Source organism: Macrobrachium nipponense, chromosome 45 (assembly GCF_015104395.2).
Source record: "Macrobrachium nipponense isolate FS-2020 chromosome 45, ASM1510439v2, whole genome shotgun sequence".
In the NCBI taxonomy this organism is placed as follows: domain Eukaryota; kingdom Metazoa; phylum Arthropoda; class Malacostraca; order Decapoda; family Palaemonidae; genus Macrobrachium; species Macrobrachium nipponense.
The window spans coordinates 13,535,715-13,542,528 of record NC_061105.1 but is presented as its reverse complement, the minus strand read 5'-3'; positions in this window follow the sequence as shown (position 1 = coordinate 13,542,528).

Here is a 6,814-nt window from a genome sequence, read left to right as displayed (position 1 = left end):
ATATATAAATATATATATATATATATATATATATATATATAACTATACTATTCTTTGTGGCCTTGTTCATATGAGGTTTATCTTCTGAATAATAAAAATAATATTTTATACGAGTATGTGACTCTCTCTCTCTCTCTCTCTCTCTCCATTGCGAGACTAGAGATATTACGCGAATTACACTTGATCTAATTATAGCGGAAGGCAATATTTAATTCCCGCTAATTTCTGAGTCACGTCGAAGACCGATTCTCCTGCCTAAATCCACCTCCAGTGTTGGTTCTGGGAAGCATTAAGTTAACCATTATAAGTAGAGACAATTTACTTTCAAAAATTGCTTTCATCTCATTTCTTAAAATAGTTTTAAACGAGATGGTTTTGTTTCAGTTATGTTCAACTTTATATTTTCTGTGTGTATGGCTTTGATGGATATGTAATGGTAATATAATTTTTTTTTCTTCCTTCCCAGAGAGAACGGTGTTATTGTAAAAACCGTGATTGCTTCAGTTTTGCTTTGCGTATTTTCTGAGCTAATTGGATTTTTTTTTCCATTTTTTTTTTATTTTTGCTTTTTGCTTTATTCCATCTTTTTTCCATTGGCTGAACGACCAGGGCTTAGATTGTTTATAGTAGTAATAATAAAAATGATAATAATAATAGTAAAATTCTTATGTAAATTTTTTCCATTTGCTGAATGACCAGCGGCTTATTCGTCCATTGATTATTTGAATAACAACAACAACAACAACAACAACAACAACAACAACAACAATAATAATAGTAATAATAATAATAATAATAGTTAATTTAAATGTTTCCTTTCATTGAATAACCAGCAGGTTATTAGTTCATTGATCATTTAAATAATAATAATAATAATAATAATAAATAATAATAATAATATAATAATAATAATAATAATAATAATAATAAAAACTATTTTTAGAACAGGATCCCAAAGCCTTCAGAAAATAAACTGTGATATTCGCAGACATCTGTCATACCTTATTTGACTTGTGGGATTGGCAGTGGGTCACATTCGGGCCTGAGACTCAGGGGTGTTTTTTTTTTTTGGGGGGGGGGGGGAGATGGGGGGTGGTCAGAAAAGCCATCAGCGTAATTGGAGACTGACCAGCTTATTTCCCCTTTGGTAGCCGAGTTATGCCTCGTTATTATTTATGAGTATTCAATTGATTAGTTTTTTTTTTGGCTTACTCGGGGAGTATGCCTACAAATTACTTTGATGGTGTTGTTGTTTTGTTGTTGTTGTTGTTGTTTTTGTTGTTGTGGGGATGGGAAAGGTCTGTGGAAAGGCTAAAAAATGTCTGAAAAAGGTATTCTGCATTGAACTAAAGATACAGGAATTTTAGGAATCGGATATTTATGAGTTATTAGGAACGGGGATGTAAAAAATAAATAATGTGCCTATGTTGAACAGTACAGAACAATTATTTCTAACGATATATAGCGTATTTCATCTCATTTTCGTTGTTGAAACAACGCTCTATTTGACTGTAGATTTTAGCACTCCCCCCAACCCCGAGTAAGTTGGAGTTCGGATCACGCCTTGTTTTTCTATATCCAGTTTATTATCCTTGGGTTTGGAGGGGCGGGTTGTTAAATTTGAAGTAAAAAGCACATATAAGACCAAAAGACAATAAGATAATATTTATAAAGTGATATAACTAAGCTTATTATGAATAAGAACATGGGCTATTTAAACCTAAACTAAATAGTGTATAAAAAACAACAATACAATAATAAGACGATATTTATGGCAGTGATGTAAATAAGCGAATTACAAATAAAAACATGGGATAAGAAAAGGAGGAAATATGATAGTAATAAATGTAAGAAACTTACGTAAGCTTGATCGTAACTTCATTAAACGTAGAAAGGAGAAAATATCACAAAAAACTTACAAAAAATTAAGTTTGATATTTAAAATCTAATGTAGATAAATACTTCCGTAAAACAAAAAAAAAGGTCTTATGATGAAGAACGTCTTCGTAAGTAAGGAAGAAATGTGATAGTAATAAAAATATGGATGTTTAGAGAGCCAGATGGTAATTTATGTAAGAAACTTATGATTTATGTAATAAACAAAAAAGGGTCATAAATAAGAGTTAACGTACACCAGGATGCGTTTTCTCCGTTTCATCAATTCACATTCACTTTCGTTCAGCAATTTCGAATATAACCTGTCTGAGCGAACGACCTCGTCCGAAGGTTCACGAAAAAAACCCGAAGACTTGGCAACAGCGCGCTGTCTGTCAAATCTCCCTCCCCTCCCCTCCTGAGGTAGGCCTCATGCCGGGTCGCTTTCGAATTTCGTACTACAATCGTCCTTTTGAAGAACCCGATCGCTTTGTCTGCGTACCGTTCGTGTGTGTGTGTCTTTCCCTGGGAATTATACGTAAAAAACTAAAGATCGACTCGTGGATAGGCGTATGGTTTTGTTTGGTTGCGTAACGGGACAGGGTTTTAGGCCTATGCTGTGATTAGGAAAAAAACTGAATTTGTGGTATTGATGATGATATATATATAATATATATATATATATATATAATATATATATATAGATATATATAATTATATATTTATATATATATATATATATTGCTATATTTTATATATATATTTTATATAATATATATATATTATATATAAATATAATATATATATATATATATATATATATATATATATATATATATATATATATATATATATATTTACACGCGTGCCATGCACAGGAGGGCCCTCTGGATGAAAGTGTGGTAAATCTGGGCGTTTCAATTAAAAAAGTTAATCCCAACTTAATTTTCTCCGCCCCAAAGGAGCCTCTTGCCACGATTTTTGGGTCAAACAAGGAAACCTGCACGATATGAGAGAGAGAGAGAGCGAGAGAGAGAAGGAAGAGAGAGAGAGAGAGAGAGCTGAGGAGGTAGAGAGAGAGAATCGTGATTTTGCTATCGAAGGAGGAAAAGAGATCAATGTGCTTTCGTGATACAGGTACTTTCTCTCTCTCTCTCTTTCGCCTCTCTCTCGCTCTCTCCTCTCTTCACACACACAAACACGCACACACACACATATATATAGATATATTATATATATATATATATATTATCTATCTTATATATTAATCTATGCATATTTAATATATATTGAATATATAGATATATGATATATATATAATCGTACTATAGATCCTGTCTCTGTATATATCTATCGCTCCTCGATCTAATCTATACTAATCAGATCTATGTCTCAGCCCTCTAATAATCTATATATCTCTGGTAGATAGATATATATATATAAGATATATCTATATATATATATAATATACATGTATATAATATATATAGAATATATATTAAGATATAGACATATAAATATATATAATATATATGATATATAATATATATATATATAGATATATAATATATATATATATATATATATACACGCGTCCATGCACAGGAGGGCTCTGGATAAGTGTGTAAATCTGGCGTTTTCAATAAAAAAGTTAATCATTAATCCGCAAAGGAGCTTGCCACATTTTTGGGCAAACAGCACTGCACGATATGAGAGAGAGAGAGAGAGAGAGAGAGAGAAGAGAAGAAGAGAGGAGAGAGAGAGAGGAGAATCGTGATTGCATCGATCATGCTTCGTGATAACAGGATACTCTCTCTCTCTCTCTCTCTACTCTCTCTCTCTCAACACCACGCACAACACAATATAATATACATATATAATATATATATATATTAATATATATATATATAATTATGTATATAGTATAGATATAGTATAATATATAATAGATATATATATAATATATATATATACTATGTATATATATAGATATATGATCTATATAAATATTATATATAAATATAGACATATAATATATAGAACCTATGTATTATATATATGATAATTATCACATCGAACCGTGATCCATATATCAATTCAAGCTACAAATGTCCTTTAATATCTAAATTCACTTACCTCCCAAATGATATATTTTCATATATGTACCGAAGGGGAATTTTTTAATTGATAATAATTTCGTCCCCCCATGGGTTCGATCCATGGGGACGAAATTATTATCAATTAAAAAATTCCCCTTCGGTACATATATGAAAATATATCATTTGGGAGGTAAAGTGAATTTAGATATTAAAGGACATTTGTAGCTTGAATTGATGTATATATATATATATATATATATATATATATATATATATATATATATATAATAGACAGATTTTTATTAGGATGCGTATAAAAATGCTATAAAACCAATTTAAAAATAACATATGCTAAAGATCATCACATTACTAACATCACACGCACAGACAAGATGGGATACATTCTTTCAAGGATATAGTTTAGTGGGTGTAGACCAGGGCTTGGGACCGGGTTAGTGTCTGATGTCGTTAGAGATTCCAGAAGTCGTTAGAGATTCCATCTGGCTAATTCTTAGTGACAGTAAGGCTTTTGGAGGGCTTTTCGCTCTTTAGATTTTGGTAGTCTTAGATTAAATTGGGCTTTGAAAGACAGGGAAATATGTTGATTAGTTGATAAAATTGGGCTTTGAAAGACGGGGAAATATATTCATTAGTAGATAAAATTGGGCTTTGAAAGTCAGGGAAATATATTTATCAGTATATAAAATAAAACCCGGAAAATATATTTATGAATATATAAAATTAATCTTTGAAGACGGAAATATATTCATAGACAAAACTGGGCTTCGAAAGGCTGGGAAATATATTCATTTATGAATAAAACTGGGCTTTGAAAGACTGGGAAATATATTCATTTATGAATAAAACTGGGCTTCGAAAGGCTGGGAAATATATTCATTTATGAATAAAACTGGGCTTTGAAAGACTGGAAAGTGTATTCATAGATAAAATTGTCCTTTCAAAGGCAGGGAAATATATCCATAGCTAAAATTGGGCATGGAGCTTTGAAAGAGAGGGAAATGAATATATTCACAGAGAAAATTATGCTTTAAAAGGCGGGGAAATATATGAATTCATCTATAAATCTAGGCTTTCACAGACAGGAAAATATATCCCTAGATAAAATTGTGCTTTGAAAGACAGAGATATAAATATATACATAGGAAAAATTGTGCTTTGAAAGGCGGAGAAAGATATTAATAGATAAATCTTGGCTTTGAAAGATAGGAAAATATCTCCATAGATAAAATTGTACTTTGAAAGACGGAAGTTATATTAATTAACAGATAAATCTTGGCTTTGAAAGGCAGGGAAATGTTAGTCCTTTAGGGGGGTTCCTTTCCCTCCCCCGATTTTAGCTTTTACTCTTAAGCCCCTCCCCCCCTTTTTGTAATGATCGACGTTATCCGTTCCCTCCCCCACTCCCCTACCCCTGTTACACACTTATTGGCAGCATAATATTCATGCTGACCAAGCTCTTCCCTCTCCCTTTACCCCAGTTTCCCTACTCCACTCTTCCTTCTATCTTCTCCACTTCCTCCTCTCTTACCACTCCCTACTCCCCTCTTTCTCCTCCACTTCCTCCCTTCTTCCCACTCCCCTCTTTCTCCACCTCCTCCCTTCTTCCCACTCTCTTCTTTCTCCTCCACCTCTTCCCCTCTTACCACTCCCCTCTTTCTCCTCCACCTCCTCTCCCCTTTCCCACTCCCCTCTTTCTCTTCCACCTCCTCCCCTCTTACCACTCCCCTCTTTCTCCTCCCCTCTCCCCACTCCCCTCTTCCCTCTTTCTCTTCCACCTCCTCCCCCTTCCCACTCCCCTCTCCCTACTCCCCTCTCCCTACTCCCCTCTTTCTCTTCCACCTCCTCCCCTCTTCCCACTCCCCTCTCCCAACTCCCCTCTCTCCACTCTTTTTATTCTCCTCCACCTCCTTCCCCGTGTCGTACTCCTTGACCGCATTCAATTCATGCGTCCACGCTCCAGCCCCCCCCCCCCCTACCCCCTACCTCAACGCTCCCTGCTCCCCCCCCCACACCCCCTCTTCCTGTATTAGCCGGCCGCAGCATTGCATTCCCGTTGCGTGCATCAAGGCATTGCATAATGCATGCAAATGAAGGCGTCTGTGCATTCACTGTTTGCTTTACTGCCCGGGAAATTGCATTCATTCCCCCCCCCCCCCCCCCACCCCCCCGCCCCCCCGGGGGGTGGGGTTGGGGGAGGGGGGTTGGCATGTTTTTTTTTTTGCGGTGAATTCAGGGAGTCGGTTTTAGGGGGGAGGGGTAGTAGTAGTAGTCCTCGGTGAAGATAAGTTTGGTCGTAATGAAGTCGTAAAAGACGTCTTAATGATATATATTTTGGGGGAAGGGAAATTACACGACTTGTTTAGCCTCCTGAAGGTTTCGTGCGGGTCGTTCCAGATTCCAGCTATTATTATTATTATTATTATTATTATTATTATTTTATTATTATTATTATTATTATTATTACGTAGTTTAAAGTGTGCTTGTAGATTGGGTCATTATTAATTCATATTTGGTTTTATGCCCATTTTATAACTAATATATATATTTAAATATTTTTGATAAAATTAATTTTGACAAATATCCTAATTATGATATGTATGAACATTGGAATTTTACCCAACAACCTATCTGAGTCAGAAAAGCGAATTATCAGAATATTATTATTATTATTATTATTATTATTATATTATTATTATTATTATTATTATTATTATTATTATTATTATTATTATTACGCAAAGAGTCATTATATGGAATAAGTGTGAAAGGTATTTGAATCCCTTCTAAAGAGTGTTTCGTAAATGGTTTCTGTTCATAAT